The sequence below is a fragment of the Oratosquilla oratoria genome, chromosome 18, assembly GCF_046742065.1.
Source record: "Oratosquilla oratoria isolate Oo_2021 chromosome 18, ASM4674206v1, whole genome shotgun sequence".
NCBI lineage: Eukaryota > Metazoa > Arthropoda > Malacostraca > Stomatopoda > Squillidae > Oratosquilla > Oratosquilla oratoria.
This window is the reverse complement of record NC_134794.1, coordinates 45,724,196-45,744,195: the sequence shown is the minus strand read 5'-3', so window position 1 is coordinate 45,744,195 and position 20,000 is coordinate 45,724,196. Positions and strand designations below refer to the sequence as shown.

At 42.0% G+C, this 20,000-nt stretch overlaps 1 protein-coding gene across 1 annotated transcript in view; it reads left to right on the top strand.

Moving 5' to 3' along the window:
- Window positions 1-20,000, top strand: part of fj (four-jointed box kinase) — a 264,854-nt gene that overhangs the window by 63,580 nt on the left and 181,274 nt on the right. The window lies entirely within an intron of this gene.

Below are 20,000 nucleotides of genomic sequence, written 5' to 3'. Positions count from 1 at the left end.
CATGTATATATATGTATATATATATGTATATATATATATGTATATGTATATATGTATATATATCTATATGTATATATATATGTATATGTATATATGTATATATATGTATATGTATATATATATATGTATATATATCTATATGTATATATATATGTATATGTATATATGTATATTATGGGAAAGGTGGAGGGGGAAACACGGGTCTTTATCTGATTATCGAGTTTATTCCTGACCGGTTTCGCTTACAATAGCTTCTTCTGAAGAAGCTATTGTAAGCGAAACCGGTCAGGAATAAACTCGATAATCAGATAAAGACCCGTGTTTCCCCCTCCACCTTTCCCATAATTTGTCCCAATGTCTCTATATATGTATATATATATCCATATCGCATTTATTCCAGTATGATTTCATCCCTTTGAATGAATGAAATCACCTGGTGACGATCAGAAAAAAAAATTAGTTCATTGAATCTCCTTACTCCAAGAGGAGCCCCCTGTGGCCGAATGAAATTGCCTGGAAGAAGAAATATGCACCTGACGCTAAACCTTATGTTTTATCTTTACAAACATTACAAAGAATTGCAAAGGAAGAACATGCCGACACAAGACATTTAGGTCCATAGCTAGGTCGAATGCTGAAAAAATAATGATAAAAAAACAAACAGATAAATTATATTTTTTTTTTATAAATTAATACATAATTAATAGTGATTTAGACTATTTTTTCTCTTATAGTTATATGTATGCATAATATGCATAAGCGAATACACTCACACATGCAAACACACACACACGCACACACACACACACACACACACACACACACACACACACACACACACACACACACACACATACACACACACACATACACACACACACATACACACACACACACACACATACATACATACGCACGCACACACACACACACTCACAGAACAAACGCTATTAATCTACGCTTTCCCCGGCGAACGGCTCAACTCAATCATGGAAGATCAATGCCTTATTAGATGATTGGGTGGTTGGCTTCAATGGCTCACGCAGAGGAAGTCTGGGCAGAGGTAGTATGATCATTTACAAAAGTCCTCTTGATTACTTGTGATTCGTCTTTACTGCATATGATAATAATGGTAAGAAAAAAGGGAGTGAGGGAGGGAGGGAGAAGGGAGGGTGGGAGGGAGGGAGGGAAGGATCGGAGTGTCTTGGAGGGTGTTTCTATCAAAGTCCTATTGATGACCGGTGATTTGTCTTTTACAGCATGCGATAATAATAATAAAAGAGAAGGAGAAGAAGGAGGGGGAGGAGAAGGAGGAGGAGGAGGAGGAGGAGAGAAAGAGGAGTAGAAGGAGGAGTAGTAGGAGGAGAAGGAGCAGGAGAAGGAAGAGGACTGAGAATTAGAGGACTGTGATCCATTACAAAAAGTTTTTATCAAATCGATAAAATGATTAGCGTTTGATCTTACCTGCTAGTACTTTCGAAAAGGCACGCCATCTTGGGAAGTAGGTGGGGGACGGGACCATTGTCATGGCCATAACTGTATGAAAATTAAGCCCTTGATGAATCATCTCGCACGGTGAGTCTGGTGTGGTGAGCAAGTGGTTAGGTCGCGCTGGGGAGTCACTGAGGCTCTCGCGTGAGATGAAACGAATCTTTCCAGGGACCTGGAGATTGAGAGAAATATATATATATATATATATATATATATATATATATATATATATATATATATATATATATATATATATATATATATATATGTGTGTGTGTGTGTGTGTGTGTGTGTGTGTGTGTGTGTGTAATTCACCATGGTCTTGGATCACGTGTTGGACTCGTTATCGACAGTTATTAACCTCCCGGATGAGAGCTCAGAGCTCGTATGACCGATCTATGGGTAATACTGTGACTACACGCACACACACACCTCCAACTCTCCGCTCACAAGAGTTGGAGTAACAACCCGGAGCGCAGCTATACTGAAATTATTTTAGCCCTGTGTGTGTGTGTGTGTGTGTGTGTGTGTGTGTGTGTGTGTGTGTGTGTTTCTTTATGCAGTCGAATTACAGCGGAACCTTTTGCATATGTGTTTTCTAGAACCTTTATGATGTCTTCGTCTGCACCCTGCTCGCGTATGTATTCATGTATGTGTGTATGTTTGTGTGTTTGTATGTATATGCGTTTGTATGCTTGTGTATATGTATGTATGTGTGTAGGTAAGTATGCATGTATGTATGTGTGTAAGTGTGGGTGTATATGTGTGTGTGCATGTATGTATGTATGTATGTGTGTAAGTGTATGTATGTGAATGTATGTGTGAGTGTATGTATGTATGTATGTATGTGTGCATGTTTGTATGTATATGCGTTTGTATGTTTGTGTATATGTATGTATGTGTGTATGTAAGTATGTATGTATGTATGTGTGGGTGTATATGTGTGTATGCATGTATGTATGTATGTGCGTGTAAGTATATGTATGTGAATGTATGTGTGAGTGTATGTATGTATGTATGTGTGTACGTAAGTTTGCATGTATGTATGTGTGTAAGTGTGGGAGTATATGTGTGTATGCATGTATGTGTGTAAGTGTATGTATGTTTGTATGTATGTATGTATATATGTATGTATGTATATATGTACGCATGTATGTATGTATGTATGTATGTATGTATGTATGTATGCATGTATGTATGTATAGGGGTATGTGGCGTGGGGTAATGTTTGTATGTGGCTACACATAAAAGCAGAAACACTGGTTGTGGTGGCTGTGTTGGAAAACAGACTCCACCAGGTAAAAAAAAAAGAGACGGGAGGTGGTACACTTTGATATAAGAATATAGTACTTGTGTACGAGGTTGCATAGCACAAACATCATACCTGTAATTCATATCTCCTTGTCTTCGTTTCTTTTCCCTTCCCTTTCCTTCTCTTCGTTTCCTTTCCCTTCCCTTTCCTTCTCTCCGTTTCCTTTCGCTTCCCTTTTCTTCTCTTCGTTTCCTTTCCTTTCCTTTCTCTTCTTTTTCCTTCTCTCTATTTCCCTTCCCTTTCTGTCTCTTTCACTTCTCTTTCTGTCTCTTTCACTTCTCTTTCTTTTTTCCCCATCTCCTTTCCCTTCCCTTTCCTTTCTTTCCTTTCCCATCTCTTCCTTTCCCTTCCCTTCCCTTCTCTTTTTCTCTTCCTTTTCTATCTCTACCTTCCCTTTCTTTCTCTTCCCTTCCCTTTGTTTCCTATCTGTTGCCTTTCTTTGTCTCGACTTCTCTCGTCCTGTCTTCTCTTGTCTTGTGCTGTCTTCCTCAATGACAACGGCGAATGCAGACCTGCGAATATTTATGGCCTGGTCAGCGAAGAGGAGGAAGGAGAGGGGAGGAGGAGGAAAAGGAGGAAGAGGAGGAGGAAGAAGAGGGAAGGAGGAGGAATAGGAAAAGGAGGAAGGGGAGAAAATGTGGAGGAGAAATGTTCAGGTCATTAACAATAAAAAATGACATTTTATGCTTAACTTAGGACTTCACGCACATTAATTTATTTATCTATTTATTTATTTATTTGTTTGTTTCTTTATATTAATCTATTTATCATGTTCACTCATTCTTGTTTATTTTGCATTTCGTTATCCATTTCTTAATTGTTATCATTCATGTTTACTGATTACTGTTTATTTTTTTTATTTCGTTATTCATTTCTTACTCGTCTATTAATCTATTAATTTATTTGTTTATTTTTTACGGTTTCATTTCCTCTTGGAATAACAAGATCTATTTTAGGTGATACTGAACACACAGAAAGGACAGAACTCTTGCCATTGAAAAGGACATACAGTCATTGCCAAAAGTCCTTTTTGGAATTCAATAAAGAAGGCATAACTTCGGCTAAGGCCAAATATATTTGTCCTTTTTTCTAAATCAACGTCTTAATCCACTCGGGGAGCTTAATCTACGTGCTGATCCCCTTAGGGTAATGTAATCCACGTCCTAATCCCCCTGGGGGCTTAATCCACGTCCAAATACCCTTGGGGGCTTAATTCACGTCCAGATCCCCTTGGGAGGGCCTAATTCACGTCCTAATCCCCTTGGTGGTTTAATCCACGCCCTGATCCCCTTAGAGTAATATAATTCACGTCCTAATCCCCTTGGGGGCTTAATTCACGTTCAAATCCCCTTGGGAGTTTAATCCACGTTTTAATCATGTCGGGGGTTTAATCCACGTACTGATTCCCTCGAGGGTTTAATTCGAGTCCTGATCACCTTAGGGGGTTTATTCCACGTCTTAATCCCCCCGGGGGGTTAATCCACGTCCTATTTTCCTCCGGTGGTTTAATCAGCGTCCCAATAACCTCAGGGGTTTAATCGAAGTCTTAATCCTCTCGGGGGGTTAATCCATATCCTAGTCCCATCGGGGGGAGGGGTTAATCACCTTGGGGTTTTAATCCACGTCCTAATCCCCTCGGGAGGTTAATCCACGTTCTAATCACCTCGGGGGTTTAATCCTTACGAACCAATCCTGGCTCATGTCCGCGGTTTAACCTCTGGGTCAGGGATTAACGGACTCCGGCAGGGTTAACCTGCCCCCGAAGGGAGTGAGGGACGGAGGTACTTGACAAATGATATTTCATGTGTATCAATCCCTCAAGCTTTGTTGATCCCCATAGAGATTTCGGGACCTTAAAAGGAAAAAAAAAAAAAAGGTCCTCGATTATTCATACTTATCCTCTTACTGTCTTCGCCGTAGTGATCAGGTAAAAAAAAAAAAATAAAAGAAAAAAAAAGAAAAAAAAAAAGACCGACGGCTATACTAGTGTGATACCTCACCATCCTTCTCCCACGATGTGGAAAGTGAGAAACCTCTGCTGGTAGGGCTAGGCCATTGTGTGGGTCGCCTCCACGCCTGGCCAGGGCTGTCGTGAACCAACGCGACATGGCACGCAGCGGGTCTCGGGAATCGAACTCACGACCACCTGGTCATGAGTTCGACACGGTGATTCCCTGAGCTACCGCACGGCTCATTTCCGTAATTCTTCCTATGACTATAGTTCCCCCCAGAAGCTGATTCTGAAACATTTCAGAAATAGGCAAGAACTGGTTTGCCAGTTGAGTGGTTAACGAATGGGATAGACTTAGTAACCATGTAGCGAGCGCTGAAACTATAGGTTGATATAAGAAAAGATTAAATAACTTTATAGATGGGAATGACACGTGGTAATGGACATGGAACTGCCTAGTGTAGGCCTTATGGTATCTTGTAGCCTCCTGTATTCTTATGTTCTTATGACCAGCTTTTCTTAGTTAAACGTCCATCATATCGATGTGTACGGGCAGTCACGTGACTCTGTTTGGGATCGAACTCGGGCCTCTTGATTGGCGAAAGGCCTCTTCAAGAAGGTCTTGGATATGTCCTCAGCATGGGCAAAGAATATCATCATCCATTTGGGGCATACGCCAGGGGTCGCGTTGCTTCACTCACACGCGGGCGCCAGTGCCCTTACGTGGGTCTCTCCGAGCAAGCTCCCATGTAGACACCCTTTCCACTCCAAACAACTCTCGACAGGTTCGATCCACTTGCCGATCCACTTGTGGACGGCGTCCCCTTTTTCGTCTCCTCCATCGATGGTTGTCTCTTGTGGAGACAACGCTGAATAGGATCAGCACCGGGGAAACAGCCCAGATGTCCATACAGTCGGAGTTGACCCTCAAGAACTATGCTGATGGTAGCTGGCCTAGATTGAGCCTCAGTAAAGTCTCTGATTTAACGCGTCCACGGCAGCGTCAGCTATAAAGCTTGAATTTTCGTTTTCCACATTCACTCAAGGTTTTCGACCTTATCACAATGAATTGATAAAAGAAAGAGAAGATCTTTAAAGGTAGGGGATGCTTACGGTGGTATTTAGAAAAAAAATTCTTTCCTTATATAAACCTTATATAAATCCTTGGAAGGGAAATATTTATATAAGGAAAGATTTTTGTAAGAATATCACTGTAAGAATCTTACGGTGGTATTCTTAAAAAGATCTTTCCTTATATAGATCTTTCCCTCCCAAGGATTTACATAAGATTTATATTAGGATTTTTTTTTTTTTTTTTTTTTTTTTTAAGAATACCACCGTCAATGTCATATTGGGATAGCCAGGGCAAGTGGTAGCCAAAGGAAGCCATTGTTATCAAAACAGGATCAAATATCTTAAAGAAAAACGCAACGCAAATGAGGATAATGGACAAAAGATACCTTATAATAACCATTACAATGGCTATTCCTACGATATACAACTAAAAGAATTGACAAAGAATAGAATTCGATATCTATATGATAAATTCTCCAACGGCTTTGAACGAAAACTACTAGAACTATATTTCAATAACTATTTTAGTCAAATTTCCTCAAACTTATAGCAAACAAAACACTAAATACCGTGGAATAACTATCACAGCGAACGATCTATAAAGGAAAAATACCTTATGATGCTCATTTTCCTACATCAGTAACAATGGACTTTCATACGCCTCGGAAAAAAAAAGAACATAACGAAGAGTACCTTATGAAACCAATTACAGTAAATTTTCCTACGACAAAGGAGAGGCTAATGATCCTATGGTTTAGTATGTTGCCTCCTCTCCCCCCCTTCTCCCACCCCCCATCAGACAGATGGACAGCCCCCAAGGGATGGGGGTGGGGGAGTGGGGGGTAAATAAAAACCTACAAGGAAGAAATGTAGCATTAATCGTGAGATTAAGCATTGACGAATTGCATAAGCCATCCTTCCCCGAGGTCGTTTATTATTTTTACATATATATGCTAATGCAGAAGAGGGACGGGGAAGGCGGGAGGTAGGGGGGGAGGTAGGACGATACCCCCCTCATCCCCTCCAAGTCCTACTGCTGGAGAAAATCTCATGAACTTAGCCAGAAAAACAGGCATAAAGTGTTGCAGTGTCGATTCACTCAACTGAATAAAATTGCTTGGCATCAGAAATTTAAAATAAAATTATCGAACACAACGGGAATTGGACTTACATTGACGTGACCCCCCGTTCTCTTCCCTTCAGATGAACAGAGGTTTGTGGCGCATTTTGTGTACTTATATGTGGTACATATAATGTTTCGTCCCCTCGACGGGCCGTCAAGATGTTGGTAAGATTTGCTTCAAGTCTTTATAGATCTTGTTCTGTGTAGGCCCTATGGTCTCTTGCAGTCTCCTTCAGTCGTACGTTGTGGCTGTCGTTAATTATCTTTTTTATTCAGTTGACGGGGTGGAGGTGGGGAGGGGTCATTGCCGGAGTAAGCAAGCCAAGATCTCGACCAAACTGTGGACTTGAAGAATTTAATTCTTTCCGATGCATCAGGTGATTTCATTCAGCTGGACGTTCGTCCACCTTTGAGGGTATATTTTCTTGTAAAAAAAAAATCTCGCAGCAAAAGGCTCATTATCCATGAACAAATAACCACTTGTTTCGTATGTATTTTCATGGCATCTCAGGTCGTTGTCATATCCTCTGCTACTTTCTTTTAGAATTTCACTCATAATTCCCGTTTCATGAGTGTTTTTATGTAATTCTGATCGTTATGGTAACAACTTCCACTTTCTTTTAGAATGTCGCTCACAGTTCCCGTTCTCACTTTTGGTCCAAGTTTTTGAACCAAATTTTGAACCACTTTTGGTCCATATTACTTGGTTCGGTCATAATTCTTCAGTAATCTGTATCCTGTTTGGGTACACCGCCAACAACCAGTTCCTCCATTTGCGGTCGTCATAATTTTTAACTGTTTGAGTTTTGCTTACCTTCTAATTTGTAAAGCATGCGTGTGTGTGTGTGTGTGTGTGTGTGTGTGTGTGTGTGTGTGTGTGTGTGTGTGTGTGTGTGTGTGTGTGTGTGTGTGTGTGTGTGTGTGTGCGCGTGTGTTCACGCTAACAGAGAAGTACTCCGTCTCAGTAAATCGAGATAGCATTAAGCCAGTCAGTTCAAATACAGGTTCAACGTCAACTAGAATCAAATCTCCAAATGATGTCATGGTTACACTTCCCTTGGCCCCGTTCTTGGAAGCGTGTTGTTGTGTAAAGCTACGGCTACAGTAGTCACTGGAATGGTTGGATTCCAACGATTCAGTTGGATTTTGTTCAAGGTTGGAATCCAACAGTTTCGTTGACTAGTGTAACCGTAGCTTTACGTGAAGGTGGGGTGGGGGGGTTCTTCAGCTGAAGAGAATTGCGAGGCGGTAACAAAAGACAAGACATATTCAACTCTTTCTCTTGAGAAGGCGTTCGTCCCTCAGCTAGGACAGATTAAGAGATGATTCTGTGAAAGGTGGAACAAAAGTTCACTTATAAGAAGAGGAAAAAAAAGATAAATCACGCTGAACGAGAGCAATTGTTGAAAGTGTAGAGGAGCTTCAGTATACTGTATGCTACATGATACGATAAAATATCAAAAAACATAAGAGAAGATACACTTTATCAATACGGAGAAACGATCATAAACGTTGATAAGATTGATGTAACGGGCACAACTTTTGACATATTGGAGTTTTGAATGAAAATCACAGTTGACGTCATCGTGACGTCATATGAGGTCAGAATTACAAGATAATCTATAGTGTTCATCCTTGGAATCGTCTTTATAAGTCATCATAGTATAGTTATGATCAAAGCAAGATTAGATGCCAAAATGTGCGTGACAACGTTACAGAGAGACAAACGTCCAACGGGACAAAGTAACACTTGTCAAAAGTACTTTGGACAACTGAAAAGTAGATGAGGAAGTGAAATCATCTGGAAGGCAGTATAATAGAGTTTGACACAATTGCAATCATTCACCTACTTCATTTGTTAGGTAATTGCTGAGGTGGCGTAATCGGGAGCGTGCTGGTCTCGCATTCGCTTAATTGTGGGTTCGAAACCAGCGCTTCTCTCCGATTCCCAGCAGTGACTGTTACCTGCTCTAACAGTCCCCAAAGTGCATAGGGCAAAGATGGCTTTGGCCGCTGCTACTTAGCGACTCCTGGTGTAGGCTCCTCAATCTCCTTTCTTGGATCAAGTAACATCGAGCGTTCTGTGGGAAACCAGAGAGGTACTGCCGTAGCGCCCCCCAGTGATCTTCAACAAAAGGTCAAGGGCACCTATAGATCCCGGACCCCAGCAGGAGACTCCAAAGTAGATTGACTAGCTCTTCCAATGGGAATCGAACCATTAACTGTGCAACTGGTAATGACGTTACCATTGTACAATGCTGGGCGTTAAAAGAAACGTCTTGCATAGTACAATGATAACGATTTTTGCCTTTTGGTAATCAATCGCACATCTATTGCTTCGAGGCCCAATGGCAGAGCTAAATAACACATTTGTTGAAATTTGACACACCGATATAGGCTGGGGTGGGAGTGTGAGAGTATGGCTGTGATCTTAGACTTCCATGGGAGAGGAAGATTTAAGAGAACAGGTAAAAAGGGTTGTAGGGTGCTGAGGGTCACGCCTGAGGACACAGTGATTGGGCACTGAGCAAAATGGTGAGTCATTACCGATAGGTTCCTCTGGGTGGGTCGGTCCTAGTCACGCCCAGTAGAAGGCACTGAAATGTCTCAAGATCTGAGGTTCTCACCCTATTATCACACGTACCCCGTACTTATGAATTGCTATTGGAGATGACTTAACACTAAGTATAATCGTTTTGCATCCGTTAACTGCTAATCGCTTTCGAATGACGGCCCCACTTGTGAACCGCTCTGGCCCATTAGGGTTCCATGAACCATAGGCTGAGAACCATTACTCTATATGAAGTGTCAGATAGAGATGAGTAGTTAGAGGTTCTACACGGAATGATGATACATGGAAAATATGCACTGCATCTGTGCCAAAGCTGTCATAATTTTTATTTTCATTGATCTATTGTTTTGGTAGAACGTCAAGCATAAGTACACATGGGAGAGGGTGGTGGATGGAAGGGTGGTAGATAGGGCATTAATAGACTATATAGTGGTAACCAGGAGAAGAGTAGGAAGAGTTTTGAATGTACATGTTCTAAGGGGATAGAGTGGGGGAATATCAGATATTTTTGTGGAAGATAAGTTGAGAGTGGAGGATAGATGGAAAAAGAAGAAAGCAACAGAAGCTAGGGAGGTGCTTAGAGTAAACTGCTTGAATAAGAAAGAAAAGGAGATGGAATACAAGAAGAAGCTGAGAGGAGAGTGGGAGAGAGTGAAGGATAGAGAAGGACTAAGAGTGGAGGAGGAATGGGGATGTTTCAAGGAGGGAGTCACAAGGTGTGCAAAGATGGTGTGTGGGACAAGGAGGATGGAAGGAATTAGAGGGATGGGTAGTGAGTGGTGGGATGATGAAGACAAGTAGGTTGTAGAAGAGAAGCGAGTATTCACAGATTGGTTACAAAATAGGACGAGAGAATCACATGAGAGGTATAAAGAAAAGAAAAGAGAAATAAAGCATAAGATATAGGAGGCAAAGAGGAGACCAGATGTGAAATGGGATAAGAGTATGACAGTGATAAAAAGATGTTCTGAAAGGAAATTAAGTGAGGAAGAGGAGGCGAATCAAGTAGAGAAGAAAAGGTAAAAGGTGCAGATGGAGAGATGATAATGGAAGAGACGGCAGTAAAAGGAAGATGGGCAGAGTATTCTATGGGGTTGCTCACTGTGAAGGAGGATAGGAAGGGAAAGGTAGTTGCAGTGGGAAGTGCTAAGAAAATGGCCGTGATGAGTGAGGAAAATGGAGGAGAAATAAGAAAAAATGAGGTGAAAGCAGTTATTAAAATGATGAGAGCAGGTAAGGCACCTGGGTTGGATGGGTGTTATGCAGTGTCTAAAAAAGGGAGGTACAGTGATGGTGGACTGGCTGGTGAAGTTGTTTAATGTTTGTATAAAAGAGGGTAGAGTGCCGGAGGACTGGAGGAGTGCCTGTATAGTTCCACTTTACAAGGGAAAAGGGGACAAGTGTGAGTGTATTAGTTGTAGACGGATTAGTTTGTTAAGTGTAGTTGGGAAGGCTTATAGGAAGGTTTTGATTGAGAGGATTAGGGGAGGAACAGAGGGAGTAATTGCTGAGGAATAATGTGGTTTAGGACTGGTAGAGGTTGCGTGGATCATATTTTTGTGGTTAGACAGATATATGAAAAAGCTTTAGGAAAAGGTAAGGATGTTTTTTGGGCCTTCGTGGATTTGGAAAAAGCTTATGACAGGGTAGACAGGAAGGCAATATGGGAGGTATTGCAGATATATGGAATAGGAGGAAAACTGTTGAGAGCAGTCAAGAGTTTTTACGAGTAGTAGAGCCTGAGTTAGAATTAGAAATGGAGAGAGTGAGTGATTTGAAGTACAGGTGGGACTTTGCTAGGGATGGGTTATGTCGCCTTGGCTCTTCAATTTATACATAGATGGGGTGGTGCTAGAGGTAAACGCAAGGGAACTGGAGATGGTTAAAGAAAATGGAGAAAAGTGGGAGATAAGCCAGTTGTTGTTTGCTGACGACACTGCGCTTGTAGCAGGATCAGAGGAGGAATTAAGGAAGTTAATGACAGGTTTTGGGAAGGTGTGCGAAAGAAGGAAGTTGAAGATAGAAGTGGATAAATGTAAGGTGATGAGATGTACAAGGGGAGAATGTGGCAGCAAATTAGAAGTGAGTATTAAGGGAGAGAGACTGGAGGAAGTGGATACCTTTAGATATTTGGGTGCATATGTGGCAGAAAAGGGAGGAGTGGAGGAGGAGGTAGAATGTAGATCGAGAGAAGCAAATAAATGTCTTTGTGGTATAAAAATATAATGATAAATAGACATTTGGGAAAGGATGATAAGAGGAGATTGTATGAAGGAGTGATTGTGCTGACAGCACTGTATTGGGCAGAAACATGGAATATAAGAGAGGAAGAGTTTAAATGTGTTTGAGATAAAATACCTGAGAAGTATGGTAGGACTTACTAGGCTGGATAGAGTGAGAAACGAGGTGAGGAGGAGAGCGGTGGTGGAAATGGAGTTGAGAGATAGGGTTGATGAAAAAGTATTGGGATGGTTTGGACACATGGAAAGAATGAGTAAAGAAAGATTAATAAAAGAGGTGTAGAAGGCAGACGTGGTAGGAGTGAACATGAGGGACCGACCAAGGATGAAATGGATGGATGGGGTAAAAGGGGCATTGGGAAAGAGAGGAATGTCTGTTGAGGAAGGACGGGAGAGGACAGAAGATAGGGGTGAGTGGAGAATGGTTGTGTATGAATGATGCTGTGAAGCATGCAAGGGAGTGGGTGGGGGATGGGGGAGTTAGGGAGTAATTGTGAATGATATTTTAATGCAGCCCAAAAGGATTTCTCCCCGTCTTCTCCATTTCTGCATGAGGAGACGGAGAGGGGGGATCGCCGATTAAATAAAGCGGTCTTGCTGTGGATGTGTTGTGTCTTGTTACATTGCTTCTGACCCAGGGCAGTGGATGAGATGCAGGGATGACCTGTCATCCAGGAGGAGCCAAGATAAGAGGGAGGGAGGGAGGTGAAAAGGAGTGTAGTATCTGGGGATGGAATAGGTGGGAGTGGATTTTATGCATTTGTTTTTGGCTACCTCCCTTGTGAGGGGGGAAAAGCCGTTGGTATACGGTATGTATGTAATTATTCATTTATATATCTGCTTATATATTCGTTTACCTTATGGTGAGAACTCATGAAACTAAACTTTTGCTAAGATGTGCACAATATATTTATATGTGTATATATATATATATATACATATATATATATATATATATATATATATATATTTATGCTGAGACATTCTGACAGTTTGACGTAAGTGTGATAATGAAACACAGGAGCCTTAGTTTGATTTTATTCCTTACTGGTTTTGCAGGTATGCTTTTTCATTCCTTTGAAAAGGCATACCTCCGAAACTAGTAAGGAGTAAACTCAGACTCTTATGTTTTCTTCTCCCATTTACGTCATTTTCAGTCACATAGCAATTTAGAACAAGTAGGAGGACGCTGGAGAGATGTTGGTGTTAGTAGTGTGTATTGGTAGTAGTGTATAGCGAGAAGTGTCGGTAGTCGGCATCAACGCTTGAGTCTTGGCATCTTGGGGAAGGAAAACCAGCCAACAGAATCCTTGGAAGTGGTCAAAGATAAATCTGGATCATAGATCTAATATGAAATAAGCGTAGACATCAATAGCTAACGAATGTAATAAACAAACAATTTGATAAGTAAATGGATAACCAAAGAAACAGACTAACGGAAGTATAACCAAGTAATATTATAGATTTATAAGGAAATGAAAGGATAAGAAGTATTCGAATTGATACGGAGAGAGGAATAAATAGTTCTAATATCTAACATACACGAAGATCCATTCTTAGCCTCTATACCACAACTGATACAGGCGACGCACGGCCCGTTGTAAATACACTCCGCAAAGTAAATACGCCTTGCAAAATCAACAACATTCCAAGCAAGTATTAAATAGATCTATAATGTGCAATTGATACTAATGTGTGTGTGTGTGTGTGTGTGTGTGTGTGTGTGTGTGTGTGTGTGTGTGTGTGTGTGTGTGTGTGTGTGTGTGTGTGTGTGTGTGTGTGTGTGTGCATATTAGACTCTGTACTGATTTTCTTGTACTCTACTCTCACTCTCTCTCTTCCTCTCTTTATTTTCTTCCTAAACCTAAACTTGACATTGCTACGATACCTGCCCTGTTGTCTTAATATGATGACCCTGCCTGCATCACCATGTTAAAGCCCTTGACTCATTTGAATACCTCAGTTAGATCACCCCGCGCTGCTCGTCTTTCCAGAGAGTGTAAGTTAAGATGCCTAAGCCTGGCTTCGTATGGTAAATTTCTGAGCCCTTGTATCATTTTGCTCATTCTTCCCAACTGATTCTAGTGGATTTATATTCCTTCTATGGGACGGGGACCAAAAATGTACCCTATATAAGGATGGAGCTAACTATCGCCAGGTAGAGTTTAATGACTAATTATCTCTGCACTCTCTCTTTCCTCCGGAGACCATACCTGCCCTCGCAGCCAAAGTACAGTACATTTATTTGGGGTCGCTAATAGGGCGGGGAAGGGGGTGGGGTGGGGTGGGGTGCGGGGTAGTGGAGTTCTCACAACAACCACACTGTAGATTCCCGGAAAGTGTTGACCCAATGGAACCGCCCACGGCTACCGGCAGGTTCCCGCTTCCCGGCCGGTTCCCGCTTCCCGGACGAGGCACAGGTGTGAAACTGCACGGCAAGAGGTTATGAGTACGATCACCAGGAAGAAGAGGGTGGTCGGTGGCGGCTGTGCAATTACTGTAAGTGTGTAAGGTAGATAGACTGGTGTCTCTTACTGTTATTTTGCTCATCCATCTTCTCCCTCTTCTTCTGCCTCTTCTTTTTCCTCTTCTTCTTCCTCTTCTTCCTATTATTCTTTCTCTTCTTCTTCTTCTTCTTCTTCCTCTTCTTTCTCTTCTTCCTATCCTTCTTCCTCTTCTTTTTTGGTTTTCTTCTTTCTTTTCTTCTTACTCTTCTTCTTTTTCGTCTTCTTCTTTCCTTTTCTTCTTATTTCTCTCTCTCTTTTTCACCTTTCTCTTCCTCTAACTCTTCCTCTTTTTTCTCTTTCTTTTCTTCCTCGTCTAACATTTTTTTCTTATTTCTCTTTCTCTTTTTACTCTTCCTCCATTTCCTCTTCCTCCGTCTCTGCTTCTTCCTCTTCTTCTTTTTCTCTTCTTCCTCCTCTTCTTCTTCTTCCTCTTCTTCTTCCTCTTCCTTTTCTTCTTCTTCTTCCTCTCCTTCTGGTTGGCTGGTTCGCTGCCTTTCCTCCTCCTCTTATTCTTCCTTGTCTCTGTCTCCTTTGCCTTCTGTTTCTTTCTCTTCGTCCTTTTTATCTATTTTTTTTTTCATTTTTAGGCTATTTTGCCTTTTCTAAGCCATCAAAGATTCTCTTATCATGAGTCCTGTATCAGGTTCAAATCCCACGTACCTCCCAAGGGTCTCCTTAGGGTCTCCTGTCATCCGAATGAAATTCGAACGAGGTAATCATAATGTCAGTGCTTTGCAATTATTGTTATAAATTCAATGGACTCTGTTCTGTCGCAGGTTTCCTCTGTTCATCTGCTATCAGAACCCATTCCACCTCCATCTATTTTATACTATATACCAGGTAGTACATTGTGTGTGTGTGTGTGTGTGTGTGTGTGTGTGTGTGTCCATGAATATATTCACCTTGGGTCTTATTTCACATTTCGCCTCTGTGTACTTAACCTGGACCATAAATATTCATTCTACACACACACACACACACACTCTCTCTCTCTCTCTCTCACACACACACACACACACACACACACACACACACACACACACACACACACACACACACACACACACACACACACACACACACACACACACACACACACACACACACACACACACTCACTCACATATACACACACGTGCGTGCGTGCGTGCGTGCTCAATGACGTCCCACTCGAGAGCAGAGCTTGAGTCGCCCTCGATGGTGAAACTTGAGAAGCTCAAGTGAGCGATGGTGAGCGCCTCGGAGCTTAATCTCTTCAGGTAGGGGGAGTGGGAGACGGGGGGAGGAAGGAAAGGGTGAGGTTGGAAAAGGACGAGAGGAAGAGAGGGGGTTGGAGGAGTGGGAGAGGAGGGGAGGAGTGGGAGACGTACTTTACATATTTTTGTCAGACTAACGCAACATGATTTCTTTCTATTTCCATACAGTCGCTTACTAGCACTCGCCCGTACATACACGTTCACATACGCACGCACACACACAAACACACACACACACACATGCACGCATACACACACACATGCGCCCATACACACATCCTTACACACGTACACACACGCACATACACACGTACACACACACAGATACACACACACGTATGGTTCTTTTTCCCAGCCACAATCAACATTCATTGATTCATTGACTATGCCCATCGAATTTAAATCTATATAACACAGCCCTTCCCTTTACCATCATATACCTCCATACCATCTTATATCTATTTATAAATTTAACCCATTTTCACTTTAATTAGACACCCTGGTTCTTGACAGCCCTGGTCAGGCGTGGAAGCGATTCAACGTCGGCCTAAAAAAAAAAAAAAAAAAAAAAAAAAAAAAAACCGAATAGGCATTGGTCATCCTTATTATCATGATAGAATATGTTATAAATATTTCATCTTATTTACTAATGATGAGGGTGGCACACTTCCCCGCCATCTTGTAGGTCCCGCCATTGACACGAGCGTAGATGAGAAGCGCGTGAGCCTTGACCTTGACTATGACCTTTCATCTTGCACGATGACCCCAGTCACATGGAATATTCTAATGATGAAAAAACAAAAACACTGGCTCAGCTCAGCGTTGAGTCTTCTACTAACGGTGTTGGTTGGGAAAAGAAGGATAGAGAAGAACAGAAGAACACAGAATAGAAAAGAACAGAAAGGAAGAGGATGAGAGAGGATGGGGAGGAAGAGAGAGGAGGATGAAGGAGTAAGAGAGAAAGAGAGATGAAGAAAGAACAGAAAGGAAGAGAGAGGTAGAGAAAAAAGAGAAAAAGAGAGATGAAGAGAGAGGAAATGAGAGGAAGAGAGAAAGTGGGTGATTGAGGTAGGAAGAGAGAAAGAGGGAGAAAGAGGGAGGAAGGGAGAAGAAGAGGTAAGAAGAGAGGAAGAGAGAGGAAGAGGAAGGAAGAGAGAAAGAGAGAGAAAGAGGGAAGAAGAGAAGGGAAGAGAAAGGAAGAGGAAGGAAGATAAATGATAGCATGCATGGATTCAGACAGACACATTCTTGCGTGACTAACTTACTCGAATTCTACAACACAGTCATCTCGAATTATGACAAAAGAAACAATATAGATTTAATATATCTATAATTTGCAAAAACTTTTGATACCGTCTCACACGAAAGACTACTTACTAAATTAGCTTCACACGGAATAAGTGGTAGCCTATTAAGTTGGACTAGAATTTGGTTAAACGACCGAAAACAGAGAGTTGTTTTAAATGGAAAAAAATTCTAGATGGAAAAATGTTACAAGGTTCCGTTCTTGGGCTACTTCTATTCATAGTATGTATAAATGATGTAGACCACGGACTAAAATCTATTGTCTCCAGATTTGCTGATGATACAAAATTATAAGGAATGACAAATGATCACTTAAACTAATTAGATAGTCAAGAAGATTTAGATAAATTACAGCAATGGTCAGAAAAGTGGCTAATGAAATTTAACACAAGCAAATGCAAGGTTGTGTACACAGGTAAAAATAACAGTAGGTACGATTACAAGTTATTTGAAAATTCATTAACAAAGGTGGATAGTGAAAAAGATCTTGGCGTAATTATCAGTAACGATCTCAAACCATCTAAGCAGGAGGAAGAAAGAGGAAGAGAGAGGAACAGGGAGGAGGAAAGGAAGAGAGGTAAAGAGAGATAAAGAGGGAGGAAAAGAGGAGAAGATGGATGAAGAGAGAGGGAAAGAGAGAGAAAAATAAAAGGAGAGAGAGGAAGAAGGAGGGACAGGGAGGAAGACAGAGGAAGAGGGAGTAAGAGAGGGGAAGCGAGAGGAAGAGAGAGAAAGAAGAAGAGATAGGAAGAGGAAGGAACAGACAGGAAGAGGGAGGAGGAGAGAGGAAGATAGGGAAAAAAGAAGAAGAAATGTGAAGAGAGGGGAAGAGAGAGGTAGCGAGAGGAAGAGGGAGGAAGAAAGGGGAAGAAAGAGGAAGTGAGAAGAAGAGAGAAGAAGTGAGAGAAAGAGGGAGAATGTGGGAGGAAGAGAGAGGAAGAGGGAGGAAGAGAGGGGAAAAGAGGAGAAGCGAGGGGAAGAGAGAGGAAGAGGGAGGAAGAGAGGGAAAAAGAGAAGAAGAAAGGGGAAAAGAGAGGAAGAGAGGCAGTGAGAGTAAGAGACAGGAAGAGGGAGGAAGAGAGGGGGAAAAAGAGGAAGAGAGAGGAAGTGAGAGCCAGAGAGAGAAAGAGGGAGGAATGGGGGAAGAGGGAGGTTGAGGGATGAAGAGAGGGAGAGATAGGGGAACAAAGAAGAACAGGGAGTGAACAATTGGTCATCAGGTGAACATATCCAGGAGGAAAAAATCCTCATCGAGCAAGGCAAAGACCAAGTGAGGTAATCTGATCCTCATTTGGCATTCCCGTTGTTTTAGATAAACCCCAGGAAATTATGAAATAAAATGGGGAGGGTCCGGTGTTCAGACGAAGACTATAAGATGCATTTTACCATCTCTCTATCTATATACCAATTGCTTTTTTCCACCTTATAAAGGAGGTAGCCAAGTCAAAGGCACGTACTACCTACTCCCACTCATTCCACTCCCATCCACCTCTCCTTTCCCCCTCCCCTCCGCTCATCTTAGCTCCTCGTGGATGACAGGTCAGTCCTGTATCCCGCCCACTGCTCTGGGTCAGGAACAATGTAGCAAGACAAAGTGCATCAACAGCAAGGCCGCTTCACTTAATCGGCGACCCCCCCGCCCTCTCTGTCACCTCATACGGAAAAAGAAAAGACAGGGAGAAATCCTTTCTTTTACCAAAGAATGATGACTCGACAAAATCAGGAAAGCATTTTTAAGTTGAAAAAACTCAAAGGTAAACTCACCATCTCACTCTTCCGAAGTGAGGAGTGGAAAACCCCTGGTAGGGCAAACTCTGTTAACTATGGTAAGCCGCTGGATTTTTTAGGCCGATGTTTGGGTTGCCTCCCCGCCTGGCCAGGGCTGTCAGGAACCAACACAAGAAGCAGGCAGCAGGTCCCGGGAATCGAACTCATGACCACCTGGTCATGAGTTCGACACGGTATCCAATAGGCTACCTCGCGGCCTTCTTATGTTGAACCAGATAACAACACCAGGTCTGCACTGCAAAATTCTGGGGATGTTTAGGTACATCTGCACCCATCTTTCCTATTTTGCCATAGTCTTGCATGAGCTTCTGTATCCTTTATTTGTCTTTCTATTGTCTTTAGTGACTATGGCTACCTCTCTTCCTGTTTCTCAATCTCTGTCTCTGTGTCTGTCTGTCTGTCTTGTCTTTGTGTCTCATCTGTCTTTACCTGTCATAATCTGTCTGTGTCTGTCATCTTTCTGTCTGTCTGTCTCTCTCTCCTGAAAAGGCACATGCACATGGGGAGGAAAGGAGGAGGAGGGGAAGAGCAAGGGGGGGGGTAGAAGGACAAGGAGAGATTTGATACTGGATGGTTTTGTTGGAATGAGGGAGGGTATTTGGGGGGAAAATTGTTCGATTTCCAGTCTTCGTACTCATTTTTTTCGAATTTAAACAACTTACCACGGAATGGTATTCACAAACACACACACACACACACACACACACACACACACACACACACACACACACACACACACACACACACACACACACACACACACACACACACACACACACACACACACACACACACACTTACATATACATCTACCACCCCTTCTCGCCTTTCATAATCTATGAAAAGCGTGTGTGGACAGCGGCGTTTAGGAGCAGTTGCCGTTGATAGACTGCGAAGTATTATACCCGATTCCGAATGTATGTGAGACCAAATGTACGGAGATGCCACAGATGAGAAGCGACTTTGATGATCATTGGCCGAATTGGACTTGATAACGCAATGTTTAAGTTGGTTTTGGATTGGTTGAGACAGGATGGATTGGATTTGGTTGAATTAGACTTATAGTCAATCAAACTTGTTCGTAAATATTGAAAATATATTGAACATAACTTTGAACAGAAACGCTTTGACTTTTCGGGTATTTTTTTTTTCAGTACATTTACATGAACCCAAAATCAAAGATTCTTGCAGTTTACCAAATGTCCCGATAATCCATTATGAGCGTGTACCACCTTTTACTTCTTCCTTTGGGAATTACAGTACAGAAGATCGACATTGTTGTACGGCTTCGCGCAAATGTCTCGTATTGTGACGGGTTGTGAGAGGGGGTGGGGGCCAAAGGGGATTCGCCTGTATCTGGGAGATAGAGTAGTATATAAAA